Genomic DNA, 13,699 nt, shown 5'->3' with positions numbered 1-13,699 from the left:
AATTCTTTTTCGACATATTCGCTTAATTCTTTTGCATTTGCTTCTGATTTATCAACTTCTAGCTCAGATTTATTTCTAATATCTTGTAAAAACTGCTCTTAAAGCATTTAATAAATGGTATCCTTGTATATCCAAACCAGGTGATTGCAATTTAGTAGATACCTTATTAAAGCACTCTAGAACCTGTTCCCAAATTAATGTTAACATGGCAAATTCTAATTTAATCATTTTTTGTATTAAGTATTTGGCTTCATTTCTGCAATCAGTTTTTTTCTCTTTCATCCATGTAAATATGCTTTAATGTTTTTAAAATATCTTCATATCCAAGTTTAAGTGCTCTAACAGCCTCATAATGAGCACACCATCTTGTTACACTAAAAGATTTAAGACTGTATTGCAGCTTAGCTATTGTTGATACAATATTCCATCTATGGGGTGACGCGGAGAAAAATACATAAAGGGATTGGAATTGGATAATACCAAAATAGTATATTTAAATAAATAATACCATAAGTCGACTTCTGGAATTAATTTTACAGCTTCAACCCCCACCAGATTTAGTGAATGTGCCGAACAAGGTATAAAATCTGCAAATTTATTTATTGCATTAAAACCGAGCCTGAACTCCATTATACCGACCACTCATGTTGGCTGCATTGTCGTATGCCTGTCCTCTAATATTTTGCAGAGAAAGACCACATATATTTAAAAATTCTGATATCTGTTGAAACAAGTATTCTGAGGTGTGATTTTCTATGGGTATGAATGTCAAAAGCCTTTCGTTATAGGGTTGTAGTATTTCTTTTTTAGTTTGCTCCTCTAGTTCTCTGTCAATAGTATGTTTATTGGTCTTTCTTGAAAACCATGTTAAAATTGAAATCTTGTGATGAATTACTTTCCTGGTGCATATCCAGTATTCGCAAAATATTAGACCAATCGTTAAGTCCGGTTTTAAGCTATGGTTGTACATTTGAGAACGGTTTACATGCAATACAAAAAAAAACATTCCGCTAATTGGTGAGTAACAAAGTCATTTTCTTTTTAAGGTGCGTATTCATTATCCGAACGAACGAACGAACGAACGAACGAACGAATGAAAGTGCGGTATATTTAGACGGGGACCGAACGCATGCGGCCGTCCGTTCGTTCGTTCGCTCGGCCATCCGTTTCGAGTCGGTACATCAAAGGCGTTCGGTATCGTACGGTCCCCGTCCATACCACTAGCGAACATTCGTTCGTTCGTTCGTTCGGATAATGAATACGCACCTTTATCTGTTGTCCGTTTCACAGAGCCTTTGAAAAACAACTATTGGAAAAACGTCTTGTGTGCTTTTCACATGTAATTTCAGATTTAGGATATCTATTATTATGGTCATAATTTTGAAAATATGTAAAATTTTTAACTAGACATAGTTTAATCAAATCGTTATCGATACACTCTGACCATATAGCTAAGTCTTGATACTTTTCAAAAGTTGTATCCAATTCAACAAATGGTTTGACGCAATGTTGCAATTTTTCTTCATTTTCGGTTGCTTTGGAAATACTAGATTGGCAGAGGTCTCTGTTTCAGCAGTAGGATCATTTTCATTGTGATTTTTTGATCTCCAGGTTAGTGCGCCATTTCAATCAAATTGAAAGCGATACCGTGGTTGCCAAGCAATCTTTTGATTTACAGTGCGGAAGGTGAATCGGGTTACGATTGCCAGCAATGTAAAGAGGTTGTACGAGGATTCCCCAATCAGTGGATGTCGGCAAACGGGTTGCTCAACTATTTTTATTATTTAGTACGTGAACAAGAGTGTCGGAAATTATCGATTTGGGCGTAATTTTTGTATTTTCTACGTCTTCGTCTTGTACGAGTCTTGTTCTCGTTGGTTTTTATAACCAGAAATTAATATGGAAGAAAATTCTGAGAAAAGTGAACAACTTGACTGTACGAAAGAGTTTTTAATTTTTTTTTAACCCTTTTTAAAAAATTTATTGAAGTATACCCGTTTTTTTCACGTCTTTAGAAAATAAGCCGTCCTAAGTTCATGAACGAGGGACATATGAGAAAACTGACTTCTTTTAAGCAGCCAATTCCTACTCCAAAGCCTCCTCTTTTTCTTTGTTTGTCGTCGTTGCTTTTGGGTTAAAATCACTATTACTTCTGCTGCCGCCACCATCTTTCCATTATCTTCAATCGTATTTACACTTTATGTAACCAAGCACTCTACTAAAAAAACAGCAACTGAAATTAATTTCCAGAAAAACTTATTGACAACCAAATTGCTTGAATATCGTCTTATAAATGGTCCGTTCCAAGCAACCAAATTTCCAAGAAATTTAGAAACGATTTTATCGCTCAACTTGGTTGCTACAAAACAAGAACGGTAAACTAATAGGATTGCTCATCCTCATAAGACGTACGTTCGCCTCTTCCCGCGCTTCAGCTGACAGTTGTGACGTCATTGTAGCCCTTGTCAAAGCCTTCGTGACCTTGTCATGATGGTTAATTATTTGGCAATTTTAAATGTGAAAAAGGTGTCTTTAAAGTTTTTAGAACTATAGAGTGTATAAATACGTTCATTTTGTGTTGTGGATTGTGACAAAGTGCATACTAAGTGCCCACGATTTTGTTTATTAATTATTTTAAAGCAAAATATGGAAGTACTCTAAAAAGAATGCTTGCAAAAGGTGATGCTGGGACCTGCTGTTCTTAAAAATGCATTATCCGAGTATTTAATACGATTTATACAGTTAATTTTCTTTACTGCATACATATAAGGTGTTTAAATAAATAAATAAAATAATGAACGGTTTGCATTCGGTAACCAATAATGCACGTGTGTGTATTATTGGTTGCCGGATAAGGACTAATAACTATGGCTATAACTATGGACTAATAACTATGGCTACAATGACGTCACAAAGCGAGTAGTTTTCGCATGCACCTGGCGGACACTTTTGGCTGAATGAGCAGTTCTATTAGGTTAACTGTTCTTGGCTACAAAATCGCCCAGTGATTGGGACTTGGACTTGGCCGTTGGAGGATTCCCATTCCAGGTTACGGATGGAGTTTTTTAGGTTCTTGAATTCTGTTTTAAGCTGGTTTCCAATTGGGAAGCAGAAAGGTTCTGGTCCAGTTAGTGGCAACCTTAAAACTAACAGATCGACAAATCTCAAGTAGGTAGAAGAAGAAGACTTTTGAAAAACAATATCCATGTTTCTATATTGTTCTCTAAAACGGTATGGAAATTTGGAACAGTATAAACGGGATTAGTACAAGTAAAGTAAAACTTTTAATGAAGAATTATGTTTTTAAAAAGTTAAAACAAAAAAGGTTTTGCTCTTGTAAAGACTACCCGGGGGTATATTTGTAAACAACGTTCATGATCGCGATTCGGTTCTAGGCCGAACGATACCGCGTAAACAGCATACGATATCGCAAATCCGTCTAGTAAATAGCATCCGTGATTCCAAATTTTGGTTGCTCGTAATCAGCATTCAAGATCGCAAAATTCGCAAGTGCAAGATGTCTACCAAAGGATATAGTACTAAATAATATTTTCCAAAAAAAAAATAAATTTGCCCCCAAACCACGAGTATATAAGTTAATAGATAAAGAAATTATCAGAACACGTTTCGTTAAAAAGGAAGAAATTGAGTTAAAAAAGAACGAAATTGAGTGAAATTGTTACAGAAATTAACAAGAGTAATTACCCAAAACAAATTAACTTTAAAAAAGAGATTATCGATACCAAAAATAACTGAAATGAATAAAGTTACAAAATGTTTTATATTTCCAGGACATTTTGATTGGTTGCCCCCCAATGCCTAGAGAATGGCCAGCTTTAGTTCGAAAATTAAGTGTAGTTTCTTTGCAGGTAAAATTTGACTTATTCTAGTACAAGAAGATCAAGAAAAAAATGAGTTCCTTCTTGAATACTGCTTATAGTAAAGGACACATCTTCTTTTTTAAGAAAAGTTAGGTATTAGAAATTAGAAATTTATATTGAGTTATCTCTATCTATGGAAAATATATTGTATCTCTATTTTGTTTTAAGTAATTTGCATACGTATGTAAGTTGGATGAACATAAAATAGTGTCATCTATTTTCTGTTGATTTCCCGACACGATTTAGGTTTAACTTTATAGTCCTCTATAATAATAGAAATGTTTATGAATCAACAGCACGTCAACGTGTATTTTTTCGTACGGTCACCAAAGTTAAGCAGCAATATGTGTGGTTGTTATTGGAAAAAAACGCTTGAAAAACCCCTTTTTATTTTTTAGCTCGTTTAATTTGTGTTAACAAACAAAATTTGCGATCCTGAATGCTGATTACGAGCCATTAATAAATTTTGCGATATCGTCTGGTGTTTATAAGACTTGTTAAAGCAGTTAAAATTTGGAAACACGGATGCTGTTTACCAGACGAATTTGCGATATCATATGCTGTTTACGCAATATCGTTCGTATAAATATGCGACCCGGGGACATACTGTATACTGTTGAACGCGAGACACTATAAGCTCGTCCAAGCTCGACAGTCCGCTGTGTGAAATCTATTACGATAATTAACACGAAGCTAAGTCAGAGTGTTAATTGGTAATTAACTATCAGTGACACAGGACGTGGATTCGGAGACTAGGGGAGGTGCGGGACGCAGAGGACACGGTCCGTGTGAACCACGAACGCATCTGTCTCTGGATCGGTCTGGCCTGCTAGATTGGGATTAATATTCGGATTGTCTAGTGGCTTTATTTTGGGTCAGCGACAATATCCGTTCCGCCACGCGGCTTTTTGTTTTTGTTTCGACTTCTTTGTTTCAATTGGAGTTGGGGCATGAATGAACGTATTACGCGATGACGTAATTGTGACGAGTTTGGAAGACCAAGAGGAAATATCAATTTAAATGTGGAAATGTAATAGTAGTTTTTTTACTGAAACTTGTGAGATACTTATACGGAACGATAAACAGTAATTGAAATACTGTGTTAGATAAGTTTGGGATCAGAAATAGATATCGAATAAACAAATTATCAAACGAATTATGTAACTTTTTTAGTTTTTCTTTATCTTCTTGATAATTTACAAGTTTTGACATCGATTAAACACAGATTGGTTTTGACATTGGTAAAATTGACCTATTTTTCAATGTAAAAATTACTACTTTTCAATAAAACTATATAGTGTTCTATCTATTATATAGTTAAACTATATAATAGATTAAAATCAATTAACAATTTGGTATTCTTTTCTACTCTGTATTAAAAAGAATGGTATCAAGACCAGTGGGTTAGTACTGAACTTTACTTTTTAATACTAAATATTTAAATATGACATAAGACAATATCTGATATAAGATAATTAAAAAATATTAAAATTTTTGAATATCGACAGTGTGAGTCTTGAATAAGTGCAAGTATTTTCAGGGCTGGTATATCTCGATAAAAGAAAAATATTTTCTCTTTACCGATTTTATGTTTTTTAACTAAAAATTATAAAAAATCCAAACCTCACAGACGTGTTTCTGGTATCGAAATACCGAGTGGTAAGCAAGTATAAAAGTGGCTCATCCCCTATAACTTTTTTATTTTTTCAGACAAAAAAACGAGATTTAGAATGTTTGTTTATGACATAAATTAGGATTGATTGACGTATTTAATTGTTTTTATTAACTTCCTGTTTTGCAGGAAATGACTACAACTTTTAATTTTTAAATGACACCCTCAGATTTGTTTTTACTTTATTTGATAGAAAATGACACTCTGAATTGAATGACATATCATATATCAACTTTTGATATTTTTGCTTTAAAAACCCGTATTTTAAATTTGAATATAGAGTGCCATCCATGGCTGTGTTAAAAACATAGGTTTGATCGGCTAATATTTTTCGTGTCTTGTCCTGGTCGTTTAAAAGATGCCCAAATCGTATTTTTAATGATATCTCATTTTTTTTCAAATGGTACGAGGGTGGCTCGTTAGAATGTTAGATAAAAGCATTTTCTACAAATAATTTGGTACCACACACTTGGTATTTCGAGTCAAATTGTCCTTTTAAACCGCATCACGGTGGGGTATTAGCATGAAAAAGGTGATCGAAATTCGAAAAAGCAAATGTGTTTAAGATTTCCCAAAAAAGATAAATGATAAGTTAAATCATCTCTGCCATGAATGGCGTTGCTATGGGTGTGTTTAGTTACATTCATTTGTTTCAACGAAACGTCAAAGTTGTTACTTCTCACAGATAAGAGGTAAATGGCTAAATTTTATGTTTAAAATTATAAATTGTTGTTGTTCTTTTGCTCTTTTTACGTTTATATTATCGTTTTGATTGAAAATGGCTCAGCAAGCTGCAGGTATGTATTCTACAAAAAAGTATTATTTATTTTGATATTCTCCATACTAACGATTTTTTTTGCAACTAAAAGTTAGGCGTTCAGAAAATTTTATTAAATTTGTGACATTTTTATTATACTTAGAGATTTAGTTGCGCATTTCGAAGAATTCAGCATATTGTCTATATACGTTTTACTTAGTAAACATTGGGCTTTCATACAGTAAAATAAAATACTGCGACTTTGTGCGATTTTGCTGATAAAATGAGAAAAACATTCTTGGTTTCCTCTAATTTGCCAATCAGTGATATACTAATGCGAGGTGTAAACCGCGATGGCATTGTTGTGTACAAAGCGATCGCATTAGTGCCATTAACAGTATAGCACAATTTGGCATTAGTAGCGACTTTAGTGGTATGGGCATTGCTCGCGGATCAGTCGTAGCATTAGTAGTAGTAGTTGCGATATTACTACTGGCACTGACCGTGGAAACACTGGAACAGTGATTTTTCTTTCTTTTTTTAGAATCGACGAATTATCCTTTATTTTGTTCATATTATTTCCTCTTTAATTGAAAATAGCAATAATTTATATAAGGTCTACATAAAAAAATTTCGATCAACTATCAGTGCCAAATACTGTGCGCATGTTAGAATTTCAAATAAACCATATGAAAAAATGTCAAAAGTTGACATATGATATGTCATTCTATTCAAAGTATCATTTTCTATCGAATAAAGTAAAAAAAACAGGGTGCCATTTAAAAATCAAAAATTGTAGTTATTTCCGGTGAAACAGGAAGTGATCAAAAACAATTGAATGCGTCAATCAATCCTAATTTATATCATATACTAACATACCAAATCTCGTTTTTATCTGAAACAATAAAAAGTTATAGGGGTGAACCCCTGGGTGAACCACTTTTAAGACTCTGTGTACACAGAACTAAAGAAAATTGATAATAAAAAAGTTATCTACCTATGATCTATGTATACTGAAATAGATTTAGTAAAAACCAGAGAACTGAAAGAAAGCCGAAAGGAAAAACCAATCTCCTACGTATCACGGCCGTAATATTCAAATAAGAAATTCCAATTTGGATAGCGATAACCAGTCAAAGTGTAGCGACGAGCAATCTTCCTCGAAAGATTTTGTTTCGCTAGAATTAAAGAGAACACCTTTGCACAGTGGTCTGTATTTAGCAGTAGATAGGGTTATCAATACTTCGGAAGGCAAGTTAGTGTATCAAAAATATGGTCTTTCCAACAAAAATATACATGACAGTCACAGTTGTTTGTCATTTTAATTCAGGACAGGAACGGCATAGAAACTAACATTAAAAAGGGCATTATAAAATCACACAGATGTTCTATACAGAACTATACCAAATACAACGGGAACCGCCGGAAGACACCGTAAAGAAACTCACAAACAAAAATAAGAAAGGTAAACTTAGAACTACAACCTGAAATAAGCAAATCGGAAATAAAGAGAGCATTGAAGAAAATGAAAAACAACAAATCACCTGGAAAAGACGGAATAACAACAGAAATGCTGAAGTACGGCGGAAAAGCTGTAGTTAATACTCTTTATATTACCCTGAATAAAATACTAATAGAAAAAATAATTTGGACGCAACGACTGGAAGGAATCCCTAACAATCCTCCAACATTAAAAAGGCGATAGGGTAGATCTAAAAAGTTATTGTCCTCCTTAACGTAATTTATAAGACCTTCACGAAAATATTAACCGCATAGACTAACAACAAAATTTAACGGATACCAAGCAAAAGAACAAGCAGTCTTCAGAAACGGCTACTATACAGTTGACCACTTATTAACTATGAAAATACTAATAAAACCAGCCAATTAATATAACATCCTACTATATATTGCATTTGTAGTTTTTTTGAAAAAGCTTTTGAGCGTATTGAGCACTGGGCAGTAAAAACTTCCTTAATAAATAGCAATATAGACTACAGATACTTAGACTTAATAGCCAACATATATTGCGAAGCAACAAAAACAATTATTAAAATCAACGAAGGAATAAAGCCAATTCGCATAGGAAGAGGTGTCAGACAGGGTGATGCAATATCCCTTAAACTCCTTAACCAGGTATTAGAAAACAAAAATAGTGTTTCAAAAATTTAGACGGAAAAAAAGGTATCAAAATATATGGACAATACTTGAATCACTTAAGATATGCGGATGGTATCGCCTTAATAACAGAAAATAAAGAAGAACTGGTAGAAATGCTGGAAAAACTGGATAAAGCAGCTAGAAGAATAGGCCTATATATGAACTGCACTAAATCTAAAATCATAACAAATACAAACAAAAAAAACATAACAACCAGAATAAACCAATGAAAAATAGAACAAGTTGAAGAGTCATATCTGGGACAAATGATTAAACTGAAAAAAGAAAACCATACAGTATAGCTGAAATAAAGAGACGAGTAAGACTTACCTGGGCAGCATTTGGAAAATTAAGTTGCATATTAAAAAACAAAATATATCCACAGTACGTCAAAACCAAAGTATATAATCAATGTGTACTACCTGTACTTACCTACTTACGGATCAGGATAACATGGATAAGGTAACAAAAGCTCAAAGATCCATGGAAAGACAAATGATACATGTCAGGCTGACATATAGAAAAAGGAATGAGTGGATCAGAGATAAAACAAACGTAAGGAATGTTAGAAGTGAAGTAGCAAAAGTGAAATGGAATTTTGCTGGTCACAGTACCAGACAGAAGGATGATCGATGAAACAAATGCATCGTAAACTGCAGGCCCTGGGAGAACATAAGAAGTAGAGGAAGACCTCAGATGAGATGAGCTGACGATCTGAGGAAACATGCAGGCACGAGATGGATGAGCACGGCGACAGAGAGAGAAAGAGAGAAGAGTGGAAAAGATTGGGGTATTCCTATGTCCAACGAAGAAGACTGAATAGATAGATAGATAGATGTTTCTTTTAGAGACGAGAAACCCAGACTTTTAAGATGTAACGAACCCGTCATAAAGGTATAACCGAATAAGAAATACATCCCACCGAAACCATTAGCAGGGTAACAGTTGAAAATGAATTAAGGTAGATATTATTTATATGTTGTTTACACTCTTTATCGACTGTCTCCCACTGTGTGCCAACCTGATCGTCATCAGCACCGGTACGATTCTTTGTCGGCGGTTCCCCACAATCCACACACCCCCCTAGTCAATCCAGAGCCGGGCTAGCGATTCGCGGAGTCTCTGGGGCGCCGTTCGGGACTCGGCGGCGACCCCAATTGTGGGGGCGGTCGTCTTTGCATTGCAAATCGACGCCGCATCTAATTCGAAGCCCGCTGTCTGATAGCGATTTGAAGCGCCAGCTCGATGGGGGTGAAAAGTGAGCGCAAATTGAAAATTGCCACCTTGTCGACCCAGGATTGTTTTCCAGGAAAAAATGTAGAGAGTCGAGATGAGAAGTCTTGATTATAGGTAGGTATTATTTCTTTTTTTTGCGCTTCAACTTTTGCGTGAAACAGTAGTAGATGTTGTAACGTTTTTTTTATTATACACCCTTGTGAACGGCAGCTCGAATTATTGGGAGAACTGGGAAGTAGGTTTGTCAATATTTCACTAGGGAAAACTGTTTATTTTTAGGTAAAACTCTTTCCCAAAAATATACATTGAAAATAATGTAACTACTATTTAACAACTATTTAATATTTTTAACACCTATTAACCTAACCTAACCTAACCTAACCGTAACGGATGATACAGACTACTTCATAACGGAGATACTGAAAAGTGGCTCACCCCTATATTTTTTTTTTCAGATAATAAAACGACATTTGTTATGTTTCTTCACTTCCTGCTTCACCGGAAATAACTACAACTTTTGATTTTTAAATGACGCCCTCGGTATTTTTTATTTTTATTTGATAGAAAATGACACTCTGAGTAGAATGACATATCATATGTCAACTTTTGACATTTTCCGATATGGTTTATTTGAAATCCCAACATGCGATTAATAAGTGTGTGGTACCAAATTATTCGTAAAAATTTGATTTTTCCAAATATGCTAATGATCGAGCCACCCTCGTTCCATTTGAACCAATTGTGATATGATTAAAAATACGATTTGGGCATCTTTTAACCGGCCAGGACAAGACACGAAAAACATTTGATAATGAAATCTATTTTCTCAATGCACTTTGATTAAAAATTAGCGTTTTTAACACAACCATTGATTGCACTCTAGATCGAAATTTAAAATACAATTTTGTTTTAAACGACAGTGTCAAAAGTTGACATATGATATGTCATTCTATTCAAAGTGCAATTTTCTATCGAATAACTTTTAACGAATAACCACTTTTACATATTTTCTTTTAATCAAAATATTTTAGGAAACAAAAATAAATTAATTATAGATATATTATGTATAAACAGTTATTATTTACATCAACAAAAATCACCTTCTTAACTGCACTTAATGGAGATAAAGGGCCGCTTTCCCGTTCAAAATATTCTAATTGTTGCGATGTTTTTTTACGGCTATTAAGCTATCTTTTACACTTCGCACTAAAAGAGGTTTTAAAGAGAACAATGTTCGACTGCAAGGTCTGCTAGCAGGGGTGGATGGGGAAGTGGAAACCGGCCCGGGAAAAACAAGCAACCGACCCAAATCCACAAAAACAAATTGAACATAACGAAGAAACATATTTTATTTATTAATATATAAGTAAGGGTGTTTTTCGCTCGTGCGAAAAAGCTCTTTTGCCTCCGGATTTAAAAAAAGAAATTAAATTGTCTTGATCAAAATTTTCGTAAAGACCAATATTGGGTCGGACATCTGAATTTTTACTATGGCTCAGTTTTACAGGGTTCAACTGCTTTATCTCCCTTATCGATAACGGTAGTTTGATCTTGAATAGGCTACGATTTTGAGAAACTTTAAGACTTCCTGATTTATTCAGTTCAGCTGACCCAATCCTCTGTGAAATACATTACTTTTAGCTTTTCGGGAATATACTTTCTTACACAATGTAGAAAGAAATTCTCTCTTTTCTGCTACAGCAGCAGCCTCGTGTATATGTGTTTTTAACTGAATGAACCGAGGCCGCCATTAAAACTGCAACATTTTTTAGGTTATTATATAGTTCTTATCACGAAACTTTTCCTCTATACTTTTCTACATTTGGCATCTTGTATGATAATGCCATGAATCAATCAAAAAAAAAAACCTGGGCAATACCTAGTCAGTGAATATAAACCAATGTTCTGATGTAATGCTATGTTACAGTCCATAATAAAAATATTTGGATTTTCAAGACATATTAATATTTTATTATCTAATCTACTTAGTTTAAACCTTATTTAACTCTTCTCTGCTGTCTGAGTAATTTTTTGCAAATACATTTTAGCAATATTTTAAACAACAATTTAGACTTGGCTTTTAGTCCGTCCCCAATTCAAACCAAGTATAGATCTATATGTTATCTCCTTCTACCGCAGAGTTCGCATCAAATTCGTCTACCTTTTTACAAAGGAGAGCTCCAAAATTTTTCCCCGAGGCCCCCAGTTGTCACGCTACCGTATTCTTAGTATATATTTCGATCGAGACTATTTAAATTTATCTAATGCTATTCAATCTTTTTTCTGCTGCCAGTCAGTCATATTTACTAGTTATTAATAAAAGAATAGTGGGTAAAACTATGCGTGAGCCTTAAATAAGTGCAAATATTTTCAGGGGTGGTATATTTCGACCCCAGGAACACGTCTATGAGGTTTTTTTTGCAAAAAAATATGTTAAAAATCGAGCATTTTTTTTTAAATTTTCCTGTATATTTTAGAAAACTTTTTAGAACTTCCTGTTCGCCGCAAATTTTTCCACGGTATATAGTTTCTTAATCTCTGATATTACGGCACTAAAAGAGATGCAAATACCGAAAAATTGAGGTGGCTCAATTTTTTTTAAAATTAATCTATTTTTTTTTAATTTCCAAACTTTAATAACTCTTAGACTTAAGACTTATTTGAAACTCGGTTAAGAGAATATATTATGTTTATTTTATTGAGATCTACCAGCCCTGAAAATATTTGCACTTATAGACTCACCTTGTATAATAATTTTTTCAAACCGAACAAACAACAGATAATTATTAAAATTGTAAGTGTCCCAGAGAAAGACATTCTACAATAGTTATTTTACAAATTGGTGTGTATGTTTAAAAGCAACTGACGATTATACTGATGCCAATTGGTTAGTTAGTTATAGAGTCACTAAGGATCTTACGCCACTTTAGTTAGAAGATTAACCATTTAATTTTTGCTAATCCAATCTTTTCTTGAGCTCTGATCGGGACCGGCCCACCGGCCCATCTTTCCACCGGCCCACCGGGAATTTTTCCGTTTTCCCATATGGCCCCTCCACTCGTCTGCTAGTAAGCATTTTTAAGCTTAAAGTATCACAACATTATTTATTTAAACCAAAAACTCGTAATACAAAACTAGTATGTCAAAACGAATGACAATGTCAGGAAATAAATAATTAAATGTGGTTTGGTTTTTTTTACAGCAGAGCTACCACCTGAATCACCAGCGAGAAATTTAAATTCCAGTTAGTCAGTCCAGCTCTGAATATGTCCATGGTTGGCAACAATGAATTTAAAAGTCGAGCCCTCGATTACGTAACTAAAAGTTTAATTGATATCAAATAGAGATTCTTCATCTCACCATTATCTTAAACATACCACATCCAAACAAATTATTTCATTATATACTTATTATTACTCAGTAACAAGTCAATAATAAACTCAGTAATAAACTAAAGGAATCCGTCCCATTACTAATAAATTCATCAATTGATTTTCCATCTGTTATATTTTTCAATTATTCCATAATCCCAACCCAAACGTCAATCCTTCAAGCGCCATCACTCAAATCACACACCAAACCAAAAATTACACGTTATCCGTTTTTTTCTCGAACCTTATCGCCAATCTGCCTCCAGATTAATTCCGAACATTATCGAAATTAGAATTAAAATGCACTTAGCAAATGAATTGCATAAAAAGGGGTGAAATGGGGAGAGAGTTGCGTGCTACCAACAGCTCGGTGATGACGCCAACGAGATAAGGGTCTAAATATTACGCGAGGTCAGATATTAAGGGTTAAATACTGTCTGTAGGGCATTACGCGCTGCAGCCTTTTGTTTGAATAGGCTGCGAGTTTGCTTTATGTCTTCTATAAAAATGATAGATTTTATTATGCTAGGTAATTTATTAGGTATGTGTCAAAACGCCTTTTTGTTTTCTTTTACGTTCGAGTTTGTATATTCTAGGCAAATAAAAAATGCACATAAAATAT

The sequence above is a fragment of the Sitophilus oryzae genome, unplaced genomic scaffold, assembly GCF_002938485.1.
Source record: "Sitophilus oryzae breed Bouriz unplaced genomic scaffold, Soryzae_2.0 scaffold_1059_pilon_pilon, whole genome shotgun sequence".
Lineage (NCBI taxonomy): Eukaryota > Metazoa > Arthropoda > Insecta > Coleoptera > Curculionidae > Sitophilus > Sitophilus oryzae.
Note: the sequence above shows the minus strand (reverse complement) of the source record.